This window comes from Pleurodeles waltl, chromosome 3_1 (genome assembly GCF_031143425.1).
Source record: "Pleurodeles waltl isolate 20211129_DDA chromosome 3_1, aPleWal1.hap1.20221129, whole genome shotgun sequence".
Taxonomy (NCBI): Eukaryota; Metazoa; Chordata; class Amphibia; order Caudata; family Salamandridae; genus Pleurodeles; species Pleurodeles waltl.
Genome location: NC_090440.1, coordinates 1,686,663,751 through 1,686,676,993, shown reverse-complemented (window position 1 = coordinate 1,686,676,993; position 13,243 = coordinate 1,686,663,751). Strand labels below are relative to the sequence as shown.

The window sequence follows — 13,243 nt, the reverse complement described above, 5'->3', positions numbered from 1 at the left end:
CAGTCTGCAGCTACCTTCACTCAACATTGCGATACATTTTCCATGTCCCTGGTCAGTACGATCTAGCTGTGCTGACTGGCAACAGATCAAAAAGATAAAGCACTTCCATGGAACTTGCAATTATTGAGGTAATTGAAGGAAAAACAGGGTAGGCCAGGAAAACAAATTAACATATTTTCAAGTCTGTCCAGGTGGCCTTTGTCCAAAGAGTAAAAAATGATCCTGGAGTTAAAAATCAAATGACCAGCACCGTTGTTATGCAACATCCAGCTGCACATTCCTTAAGCCATTCCAGCTGTGTGGAGGCTGACCTCCCTGTTGTTTTCCCGCTCGCTCTGTTACTGCGAATTCATCTCATTTCAAGCTCCAGTTAAAACCTTCAGGTTTGGCCAGTGCGGTATTCTTTGCACCCATAACATGCTGAAACTCTTTCTCTGGATCAAAATTCTCAAGTCTGTCTGAGAATACAGTTCGAACGTGTGAGACCTTCTGCTTAATTAATATCGTTGTGCATTCGAGTGAAGAAAGTTTAAGATCTCAAGTTAATCTTTAGAAGTTAGAGAGGTAAGATCAGAAAAATGAATTTCAGTGTCGGGCTACAGTGTACTGGCTGACTGCAACAGGACTATCCGAGTCATTTATTTTTCACAAATCTCAGTACAAAGATTTATTTCAGGGGATACTTTGTACATGCATTAAAATGTAAACACTAGCTATGAAAACGTCGAGAAGAGCACTGTAGATGAGGTTAAATAAAATTGGTTCTTCTGACACTTTTTTGTTCAGAATTTGGAACATTCGAAACTATGAGAACACATTAAAGAAATATTTTCACAATCATAAAGAAGTGTGTTTATATTGTTTTATTTACAATCCCTCTCTCCCTTATGTATAGCCCATGTCACATGTGACACCCCTAGCAAGTTTTTTTTTGTTATCCAACCGAATATTACGTTTTATTAATTTTAGTTTGGCTTTAGCCATTAAAAGTATAGGCTTAAACCCCAACATGGTTGTGTTGTCTAATCATTGGGTCCTAGGGCAGTCAGAGGTTACTGGTCCCCCATTATAGTAACAAAGCAATTTTAACACTGGTATCCTGGGCCAAAGTATGAATGCATTCGTCCGGATTACCAAGTATGCTACTTTTAGCACATGACACCCATGGGGTAGCCAGGTTCAGCAGCCAACGCTTACACAAGCAGATAGTGTGAGGTTGGACATTCAGAATGCAACTTGCCCAACAGTATTAGTGAATAATGTCAGTGTTCAGTGTGTTGTTTACTTTTGAAAAGACAAATATGTTAATGCATAAATGTAAAATACGAAACAAAATTAGGACCACAAACCAAGATCAGAAGCTCTTGCATCTTCAAGCCAGAGATCAGCCTCCAAACAGTTATATAGTTAGAGATAACATAGTGGCCTGTGGCTAATATCAACATTTTAACTAAAGCCATCTCTTCTAATGTTATGGGACTCACAAGTTACAATTCAAAAGGCTAAAGTAATGGTAACTGTGTTTCATTTGTAGTGATTTAGTTTAGATTTTTTTAATGCAAAATATTTGGTTTGCATTTGCAAAGAGAATATCCATCAACAAGTACACTTTCAAGCATTGCTGAGGACAATGTTGTAGTTTTTATAGATGGACCTTGCTTACCTACATCCATTCTTTCATTGTAAGTATTGTTCAGGAGTGAAAAAAAACCTCTATATCGTGGCAATTGTTTATGCATGTTGTATGCATCCATGTGCTTCGTATATAGGTGTCCCTAATTGTTTGGTTTTAAACATGTTGTCCGTGGACCTCTGGGAGTCCACAACTGTTTAATGTGCTAATATTATCCAATATTTATTTTTCATAAAGTATATGTTTATAAGCAAACAAAATGTAAAATTGAAAAATTCAAAACACTGTAAATGAATTTACATAACTTGGTATGCTTACCTTGATTTCTGGAAGTGGCTCAAGTACAGCAAACGGTAGTATGAATAATTGGTAGCCTCATTTGAAGAACTAGTGTGTGTGCACCAGCAAAAAGAGAACATGCATAAGGACCAAAAACTACAAAGTGATATGCTAGGGTCTAGCATATTGCTCTGCATTTTATGTATGAAACGACATATTACAAAAACGTTCTCATTTGTTTTGAAACATAGGGCCTGACTTATAGTTCGTTGGACAGAGGTTAAGCCGTAACGAGGTTCCTCCACATGCCAGATTTAGAAATGCCCGATGGCCTAGCGACATCTCAACATTCTCAGGACCTGCTGTTAAGCCGGTTCCATTTAATGTGTTAAATGTTTGACGGACGACTCCATCAACATGATGGTACTGTACGTAAAACTTCAACATGTTTTTCTATTTTGAAAAAAAATCCCCAAAAAGGATTTGTCTTTGAAGATACAAAAAGGAATGCCCCCCACATTATCGTCCATAGTGTTGGGGTCATTCTACACTTTTTACTGCCCCCTTACTGTCAGGTTTTAGCTGATGGTGACGGACGGTGAAAACTGGCCACTTGACTGCCACTCTAAATCGAGCTGATGGTGAAATAGCCAAACCTCCTACGATCCTTATTTCATTGGGCAGTCAGAGGAGTATGTCAGCGACTGAGACAGAACAGTCTCCTCAGCTTACATACTTAAGGTCTTCCCAACCACCCCCCTACCACCACCATCTGTAAATCAGATGGGCAGATTCTAGTTTGGTGAAGAGGGTACTAAAACGCCATTGCAACGAAGTAGCCTCTCCTCCAAACTCTAAATTAGCCCCCTAGTTCGTCTTGGAAATTTAGTAGTGCTATGTATTTGTTGAGGGTAATATGGCAATTGACTCCTATTGCAAATACTCCTACTTCTTTCCTAAAGGTTTGAATGGTCTTGTAACTCCGGATCGTGTGGAGAAAATCACCTACCTCTGTGGGGCTGAGCCCTTGTGCATGCGCCATAGACCCAGTCTCATAGTATATTTGATGTAACTACTTAAATTGGATGAGCTTTTCCAGTCCACATCTTCCATCGGGCTCATGTCTCCCGCCCTCACTGGAATTGATGAATGAAATATATATAAAGTGTAATAGTTGCCTCCGTAGGGGTGGACTCGGTGTTATGGTAAGAGCAGAAAAGATGGATTTTCACCATTTGTTTTAAAGACCTTACATGGATATTTTCCTGAGTGAGAGGGTAATGTTGTTCAAGTGGTTAGCTACTAGCTCAGAAAAGGAGTGAGTAACTCTTCTGGCTTTGCTTTCCACCAGTCTGCTCCCTTTACATGTTCCTAGGGACTGCAAGATTGGTTTGGAGTGTAACGCTGCAACCTGTCTCTTGGGTAAAAAGGGCTTGACTGATAAAAGGCTCTGTAGGCAATAACCAACGCTGTAAAATGTATCCTTTTGGGTATAGGAAGCTAATAAATGGCCTTCAGGTGTGGGTAAATGGCCTGTCTAGCCAGAATCTTTAGGATCAGTGTGGCTGGCTGCTCTGTTTCCGGACCATCTGTGCTCTATGCAGCAAATATGCCAGCAAACCCAAGTAAGCAGCATTGACGTAGTCCAGTCTAGAGGCTATCAAAGTCTGCACTGTGGTTCTTCTGGTGGAGTATGGAATCAAAGGAACAAACTTTGTCATGGATTTGAGCAGGGAGAAGCAGCTCAATGACTCCAAGGAAATTTGTGAACAGAAAGAGAGAGTAGTGTCAAATAGGACACCCAGATTTCTCACAGTGGAGGCCGGCGCAGGTGTTGGCCCAATTCAGTGGGCCACCAGCTGTGAGGGTCGAGTGCATCCTTGCCCCCAAAGAACAACGCCTTGTCTTGTCAGAATTATGTTACAATCATCTGGCTTTCATCTGGTTTGCCCAAAGAGGATCAGTAGCCTCCGAACACATCTAAACGTTGCAGTCAGAATGTTAGAAAGACAATAGTAACTGCATATCGTTGGCGTAAGACGTCACCTTAGGGCCTGACAACTCCAACACGTTGGCCAAAGGAGCCATGTAGATGTTAAACAATGTGGAACTAAGGGCAGAGCCCTGACCAACACTAAATATCGGGTTTGGCAGAGGAGGCATATCGCTGCAGATTAACTTCCTGGAAGCAGTCAGCTAGAATAGAATGTAGCCAGGAAGGATTTAGACTATTGATCTCCCACCTCCTCTAGCTGATCCAGCAGAAGTGAATGAAAGACTGTGTCAAATGCTGCTGACATGGCTAGCAGAACAGCCATTGCAGCATGATCCTGATCAAGGTTCAGTTTGACAAATCAAGACACTTGCAGCAGTTGGATTCAGTACTGAACCCTAGATTTAAGCCTGATTGTGACTCCTAGAGCAATTTGTTCTATTAAACATAGCCAGAAAGGCTGTTGTTTTATTATTTTTCCTGCATTTTGGAGACAGCCGGCAAAAGCAAAATTGGTCTGAAATTACTCCATATTGAAGAGCCAGCATTAGTTTTTTTTTTTACAGTGGCATCAGGTGAGCCTTTTTTACAACATAGAGGGAACGTAGTCTAATCAAGTGACACAGATACTGCATTTACCAGCCTTAATACTTGAGAGGTACACTGACCAGCTGTGAAGCCTGACTTAAATTATTTATTGCTTGTGCTGAGTCGTCTAAAGCAATCTTGTTATAGGTCCACAAGCAGGGATGCGATGTTGTTTGGAGAGCTGCCTGGATAACATCTTGACTGGTAGTGGCTTGTTCCAGATCAAATTCGCAATAGATGGATTGTATTCTATTATGGTAAAAGTTGGAGAGTTCACTGCAGAGCTCAGCCTAAGGGGCAAATTTCCATTGGCAGGCGGCTATAGGCTGAAGAAAGCACTGCAGAGTGTTAAAAACATCTCTCCAAGTATTTCAAGTCTTCTCAACAAGGGCTGCAATCAATAATGACTGAGCTTTCTAAATACATTTCCATTACTTTTTTGTAGAGAGTAGTTTAGCCTGAACACTGTAATCTCTCATCGCACTTATTGGACTTTAGGGATGGTGTGTGGCATATTTATGTCTAATGATCTGTAAATGTCAGAGTGTGTAGCACTAAAACATGAGTCTAATTGATTATGAAAATCCCTCTTAGATACCTTTCTCTTGCAGGCTAAAAATGTGTCTTGGCCATTGATACCATGTGTTCCAGAGAAACAACCCTTGCATTGAAGTGCTCCTTGAGGTAGGAGTTTTAAATCTTGATGGGGAAATATTACAGGTTATAAAGGACCACAGCCAGTGTCAGCATTTTGACTGGCAGTACCCCTAATATCACCCCTGATGTATACTTCTACCTGCAGATTCCTCAACTGGTGAATAATCTCAGATATCAGACTGGTTCCAGAAAACTTCAAAACTCTGACACCAGTAGGGGGAGCTGACTTCATATCAAAGCAAAAAGACGTTGGGAGACATCCGAGAAGCCATATGGCGCCCACTCCGGCACAGTTACACCAGTCCCCTTTTGCCACGCAGATACGGATCTTGTTCTCTGAGAGGGAGTGTGTGAAAATTCTTCACGCAGTAAAAACATTTAATAGAAATGCCATGTCTCCCCCAAAAGCGTTCCGACTTGAAACCTTGTGGAGAATAATGCCTGTCACTGACCCCTACTCTGTTTGCCTTTGGTGTTTGGGTTCCAACTATGACTCCACAGCCTGATGAGTCCTGCTTCAACATGCACCCCAAGGCGATTAAAAAGCGAGAGATCAATCTGTTCATGACTGTCCCACGACTAAAAGAGCAACCGGGGTCGGTCATGGGCTTGCACGTGGTCACATTCCTCTGACTCCTCCTGTAAAAGGAGGAACCATAAGAAGCACAAGAAGCATTCAAAAGGTAAGTCTCCTAGTCAACTCTGACTGGATCTTTTTCCTCAGAGCGCAAGTTAGTTGCGATATAGCAATTGGACCCGCCCCGTGGCTCCATCATGGTGCCACAGCCGGAGTCTGCCCTCGATCTGAAAGGCTCTCCACTTGTGCCAATACCCTGATTTTCTGGTGTCGGGGTCTAATTAGATGGCGTTTCTCAAAGCTATGTTCAGCATCCTTGCACAGGCGACAGCCCTCTCTGGAATGCATTGGTAGTGATTGTTTGATACTTCTCTTTCAAGCTGGCACACCTTCCCCCACCCCTCACCTGAACTGCATGAAAATAAAACTAAGAAGGAACTAGTTAATTGTCTATCCAATTTCATGGTTCATGCCGATTCATTAAACAGTGGCAGCCTTATTAGCTAATCAAAACAACCATTGATGACGCCAGTAGGCCTCTTTTGAACCTATTAGTTTTGCCAGTGTGTTTTGTAAATGAAGTGGGGAGGTATATGTGGGAAATCACATGAGTGAAAGAACACAGAGCGCTTGGGGGGGGGGGGCACACAATGAAGAGAGCAATATGGATTGCAGTGGGGAAGATATTTTGCAGGGGAACACATGAGGGAGAGAGCTGCAGGGAGCATGGGGATAGGGAAGCACACAAGGGGAGAGCAACATGGAGCACAGAAAAGCTGGGGTGTTTTCAAGGGGGAAAGCACATTTAGGGGAGACCAACACTGAACACAGGCTGAATTGTTTTAGGAAAGAGAATCATGTGAAGTTGAGCAGAACAGAGCATGAGGGGTGACTGGAAGCTCACAAGGGAGAGCAAAACACTGCTATGGGGCAGGGTGTTTGTAGGGCGAAATGACACATGGACGAAAGCCACATGAAGCGCAGTGATGTTTTGCAGATGGGAGAAGCGCTAAAAGCAGAGAGTAACATGGAGCATGAAGGAAGAGCATGAGAGACCGAGCAACTCAAAGCACCAGACCTTAGGAATTGCAGGGGAAACACACACGAGTGAGAGCTGGGAAACACATGGATGCTTGTGGCGTAATTAACCAAAAGTACAAATGAACAGTGGAAAGGTACAAGTCAGCCAGACAGGCACACAAATGGTAAATTGGCTATACTCTGAGGAGGGTGAAACACAAAATTGAGACAAGGAAAATCATTGACTAAGAAGTAAGCAAATGAGGGTTAAAATAAAACCAACCAGTGGGTAAGCAATGGATGGGCTGTAAGTTTACATTACGTCTTTTGCAACTAGACAGCTTGCACTATCTGGTAGGCAAGACCTAAAAACCATAACTATAGTCCCCATTTCAGACAATACATTTAGGAGACGGGTGCCCTTGGTTATCACCAAGACCTAGAACTATGCATCCTGTCCATGCTGTTAATATTTCTGCTGGAGGAACGAAAAGCAAGGAGTCACCTCAAACGTTTTGTGACAGATACAGAGGTCTCCACCTTCAGCCAATTTGTAACATTCGTCCAGTATATCTTCAGCATTACCAGTTACCTAGATCAGCTTTTCCCAAACTGTGGGTCACAAACCAATTTTTGTTGGCTCTGTCCTATTTAACCATGTTACTGTAGATTAATGAAGGACCCATTTCTATGTCGTCACATCTCACCATCACAGAGGAGAACATTCCACAAATGGAAGGAGAAATTCAATATGCTCACACTGGCCCATGTCTTTTCTGCTGTCAACCCTGTAGCCTACATGGTGATGTTGGACCTGTTTACACATGCCCATCCCACAGTCCTATTGGTGCTACCTGTGGTTCGTATTGGGCAGGAACTTTTCCAGTTATCTGTGCTCCCCTTTTGTCTCACCAGCGCCCCTCGGGTGATCATGAAAGTGATGGAGATGATGGCAGCACAAGTTTGGAGGTCAGGAGCTTGTCTTCCCTTATCTTGATGACTGGCTATTGAAGGTGTACTTGCAACCATCTCCAGACTGCGGCAAAACTCCTGACATTTTTGGGGTTCAATATCAACGTACCAAAGTCACACCTGACTCCTTCCAGACGCTCCTCCTCATCTGAGCCATTTTGGTAACGGGTCAGCTTTGTTCCTTTCCCCCGGAAAACATAGCGCACTGCCATTAGTTGGGGGACACATCTTTGACTTGTCTTCTGCTGTTTTTCCTGTGTGCATAGAGCAAAGATGTGTCACTTTTCTTCTCCTGTGCCTTACCCCTCCCCCCCTTCTTATTTGGTACACTGGCACAGTACCCTGTCTGACGTTCTTTCTCCGAAGCAACTCGGATAGCTGGTTGTGCACAGTGGGCGCTCATTGGTGCTCTGATTAATCCTGAAGAGAATGTCTTCATCTCCATGGAAACTTTAGTACGTAATTACATTTTGCTGACAATTTAAACCGACTTAGGCTTTGCACACAATGCTGCCACTTACTGTACAATCCGTTTAGTGTTAACAACAGAAAAATGCTACCTATATGGCATTCCACCTCCATTTTGGCTCACAGCATATTACCCTCACACTTTCATAAGGTTGTAAAGGCCCTAGGGTTCTGCTCTGGAGTACTTCATCTGCCGGTGCCCATCTGGATCCAGTCTATTTTAAGTCACTTTTTTTACTGTACACTTTTGGGCAACACCTCATATTTATATTTGTGCACTTTGTTGTTACGCATTACACTCAGCACTGTTTCCACTGATTTAATGGTAGTTATCATAAGTATGTGCATTCTAAATTTACTTAAATACACTTAACCTATTATCTGAAGAATTTCTACAACTCTATTCGACATTACTGATTCTGATTTTTGTTCTTATCTGTTGATTATATGGTGTATTAAGTACATCAACTTCAGTGACTGGAATTATTTCTTTGAAATAAAGCTATCACCTCGATGAAAAACACTTTTTTTTTATATGCAATTGTTATTAAAGTTTTTAAACATTCTTTTAGAATCATACAGACTTAGAAGGTAGGCAGGTGAACAAGTACGTGCAGTAATTAAAGTATCCTCAGTCACTGCAGCAAGTTGGTGGCAGGGGTTATACATAGCCATGGTTAACAAAAACATCAGTGTGTACTGTAGTGTCAGCATAGTTTGTTATGCATTTCTGGCCTTCAAGGTGTTCTTTCGTCTGAGGATAGATCAAGGAGGATGACAGTGATTTCCACAGGTCAAGATCTTCTTGTAATTTGCCATCAGTTCTAGTGAGTTTAATTTTTTATTTCCTCTGCTGTTGACCATTCCGCCACGTCCTGAATCCATTGTTGCGTCTCTAGGGATCTTGTACTCAACCAACAATATGGCCGCTTGTCTTTTTTCCAGTAAGAGGGCAACCTGTATTAACTTTTGCTTCATCTTGTTCTTTGTTTTTAGGTCAAACACTGTTGCTATTAATATTTTTTGATCTTTCACAGCTGATAATAGGGCAGCTCCTGCTGTCTTTACCCACATCTGTAATAGGTCCTAGGTGTAGGGCCGAGGGGCTCCCTCATTTGCATGGGGTCAGGCACTCCTGCAAGTGAGGGAATGCCCCCTAGCTTACAGTCGCTTGTCCTGCCTAAGCACTTCTATAAGACAGCCCCTGGGCTGAAGTTGAAGAGATTTGGTCGCAATACTAGGGACTCGTTGAGGTCATGTCCAGTTCAACTGCCTAATCACTGTATTTCTTGGATGTCTACTTTTCAGAAGACTGTGATGTTGCCAGGCTCCTGTGGGCGCAAGACCACAAAAGTTTCACCAGCAAAAAAAAAGTGTAAAAATCGTTTGCTGAAACACTGGAAATGACTTTGGGCTTTCTTATTCTTTGATGTACTTATACTGACAGTTATTTGAGTTATCATTTCCAGGATGAGTAAAGTGAATGTGGGAAGGGGTTGACTGAAGTGATTTTCAAAAATGTGTGAATGTCCTTGACTAGATGGGAATTACATATTTCTGTTTGTGAAAGATCGGTGTGAACAAACATACTTGATCAGTTGATGTATTCCTTGGTGAAAGGTTGAGATTGACAAAGCTGAAGCCCAAACCAAATGTGAATACCATTGATAAGCATAATTCCTTGTAGCAAATTTGTGTCACTAGGGAGGCATCACAATACTCATGGTGAGTACAGAGCGCTCACACTGACCACACACAGGGAGTGAAATCATTTCACTTTCTTAAATCAGAAACACTGTGGATCAGAAACAGAGACCCTCACATTTATGAAGGGTTTCAAGTGTTTAGCAACATATCCACGTCCAGTCTTTCTTCACATTAATTGATTTTTTTTTTTTTTTATAAACCCTATGCATGACATTTTAGACTTTGTGTGCTCTGCAAGTAAATAAGTGGCAATGGTTTATGCTCTCAAGTGGAGTAGATAAAATACTCTTTGTACACTATGCAAATGCTGACAATTAGCTCAAAGAGGTGCTGTATTGGAAAGTGTAGAACATCTATGCAATATTATTCACAACTAAATTGAAACAGGAGGATTTACTTAATGACGTTTTCAGCCTGGCCTGATTGGATTGATGCACACCCTCACAGTCACCAAGTTTGAATTAATAATCCAAGTGAATTACAGAAAGTTGTACGATAAATATGCACAAATCATTCAGCTTGAGTATTGTTTTGTTAAATGATACACATACATGTTAGTCAGAGATCTTATACTTGACTTTACTTTTCTGCTTCAACCCTGATGTGTCCAAGTGACCCTCTGTTTTGTGATGGAATACAGATTGCCTTGTTGCCTCAGATGTCTTGCTGAGCTAACTCTTACCAAGAAATTTATTTTTAGGCTATGATACTTGACCAGCGCCTCTAGGAACAGTTCAGAGGAGACCTCGTTTACAGGCTTGTGCCAAATAAATATCCCTTGCTGGAGACAGGAATTGTCCTTCGTTTAAAAGGTGCAAAAGGCTTAGAAAATTACTGTCTGCTGGAAAATGAATAGATCATTGAGCAGTGATGGGCATAAGGTTGTGGTCCATCTGAAGTCTGTTTGGAAATCTTAGCTTGATATCACCAAGACCTGGTGCCTGTCTTTAGACCCCTGTCTCAATTGCTAGACCAGCAGCCTCGTTTGTCATACCAAAAGGGTTAAAGAACCAGTTCTGCTGGAGAAGTACTGGAACTATCAACACCAGGAACACTCCTAACTGGCAGAGAAGTGGGAAGCAATCAAACCATTCTGCCCTTGACAGACCCCATTACTATTACCTGTAGGCCCTATAACAGTACCTGAATTTGTGGATCAGTAGTAATGGCAAAAACATGATGAGACCATTCTTGTCCTTTAGATGATCTTGCCTACATACCAAATGTCCATGCACAGGTATCTGGTTTCAGTGTGTGAGTGAAGAATGTTGAACTCACCCTTAAAATGGTGAGGCTTGTTCTCCCAGATATCCTGCCGATTACTGAGAGAAAGACATGGGCCACACACAAGTCGTAGGGAACTGAAACCCATATTTCCCCATCTCCATCATCTGATTGCAAAGATAGAATAAGGTGGTGGCTTTCACCCAGGAACCAAAAAAAATAAGGCTGAAACCCAATAGCGTGCACAGACTGGAAACACTCTCTCTCAATCCTGAAATAACGACTTACTGAGCTGCAGCAGATTGTGAGCAAGAGGTTGTAGGTTGCAGGTAGGCACCTGAAAAGACATAAAGTGTATTTATTGATACCTGCATATGAAACACACCCAATAACCCAAGATCACGTAATCTGAATTCTGCAATGTAGTGTAAAATACAGGAAAGAAGCCTTTAAGAAGCACCATGCACCCACAGCCTCTCTTAAGCTGAGATCCTCTCTTTTTGCGGAATGATGTTTCTACAGCCTGGTGATCCTCATTTGTCAAGAATATTGCATGCACTTGAGTCCCCTAGGAGTATGAATTTTTTTTTTTTTTTTTTTTTGGGGGATAAACATTTTCTTTGAGTTTTCAGTTTTAAAATCATTCATGGCACATTTAGCCCCCAAGGCTAACGAACATCAGAAACAAACAAGCGTAATGAAGTTCTCGCCTGTAGATAACATTTAAAAATCAATACAGTGACAGCACTGAACTCAAAGTCCCAAGTGTATTCAAGGGATTTGCCCAAGCCATTTCCCACACACTTTACCATGTTTACGGGGACAACACCACGCCTCATTAGATCGGTTGTTCCTAACATGCGCACCTGTCCACTCCTCAGCAACATTGTGTAAGGGTCGGAGATGTCCAACATGATGCAGTGTCTCTTTTGGCTGCCAACCAGGCGGTCCCAGGAAAGTTTGTTCTGCTCTTGTACCCCGAGCACCCTCCATGACACCTAACAGATCCCCAATGAGGACAGCGGGACCCCCCTGCCCAGTAAGTCAGTGAGACCATTCACCACAGCCAACCAGAACCTTTGAATTGGAGGGCAAACTCAGGTCTTTTGATAAGTCTGCGGGGAGCCTGCACCTATGGGACAGGCAGGGCACAGGAGGAGCCCCACCCAGTGTAGTCAAGCTGGCATGAGGTATGTCCCAAAGAGGTAATATGTTTGTATCAGGCGCAAGCAGGAGTGCATGGTTATAATCTGAGGAGCCATTAAGGTATCTCGCTAGTCTTCATCGTTGATCGGCCCCAGACAACTTTCCCAGTGCCCCTTAAGATGGGCTAGGTTGCCCGGTGTGATATTGACCAATAGTTTTTTTATTTGTGAAACACCCCCTCTTCCCAGTGCCCTTGTGGGAGTTTGGCTTCAAGAGAGCTATACCCTGGGAGGTAGTCTGTGTGAGAGGTGCAACTGTAGGGCGTGACACAGTTGAAGGTATCTATAGAACTGGGTCTGAGAGAGTCAATATGTAGTTTGCAGTGTTGTGTAGCTATTTTAGTTATAGCTTTATACACATTCGTTTAGCGAACTAAGCCAGCCTCTGTGCACTTTAACCTAGACATATTTTATTCAGCCTTGTTTTATTATTTTAACAATAGCCACGTTTGCGGGCTTGTTTTAATTTCTCTGTCTAGCTGTTCTCTGCCTAGGCCAGCACTGTGTTCTTAAACAAGACATTTATTTTTCTCAAGGCTGCAGTAAGACAGTTTGCCGGCAAACGTGGTACGCTTTGTCTCTAGTGTTCATAGAAACATACACACTTACGTGGGGATCCTTCCTTGGAACATCAGCTGTTTTATTATAAAAACACTACTTTGACCCATGTATGTTAGAGGGAGATTCCAGCCAGATGACAACGACTGTATGCTGATTGCTGAGTGCTTCGCTGCAGCTGCTTATGTAGACTATAGGCCTCTTGCTCAGGCATGAGGGATGATGCCTTCCTAGGGGAAACTGAAGGGCAGAATTAGAGATTAACATGCTGTGCTCTAACATAGCCTAGGTCGGAGCTATTTTAATAATTCTAGTGACAATATTGTAGCGTTATTTTTATGTATCACTCTCCTTGTCACAAT

General features: G+C 42.3%; 1 protein-coding gene across 9 annotated transcripts in view; it reads left to right on the top strand.

Annotated features, from left to right (window-relative positions):
- The window catches only part of SLC19A1 (solute carrier family 19 member 1), a 136,912-nt gene that overhangs the window by 53,619 nt on the left and 70,050 nt on the right, over positions 1–13,243 (top strand). The window contains exon 1 of one of the 9 annotated variants that reach the window (XM_069225474.1): positions 5,156–5,177. The exons of the other annotated variants lie outside the window; for them this stretch is intronic. The gene's annotated coding sequence lies outside the window, so the exon portion shown is untranslated. Of the gene's footprint in view, positions 1–5,155; positions 5,178–13,243 lie in introns of those variants that run through there. 9 annotated transcript variants of the gene reach the window in all.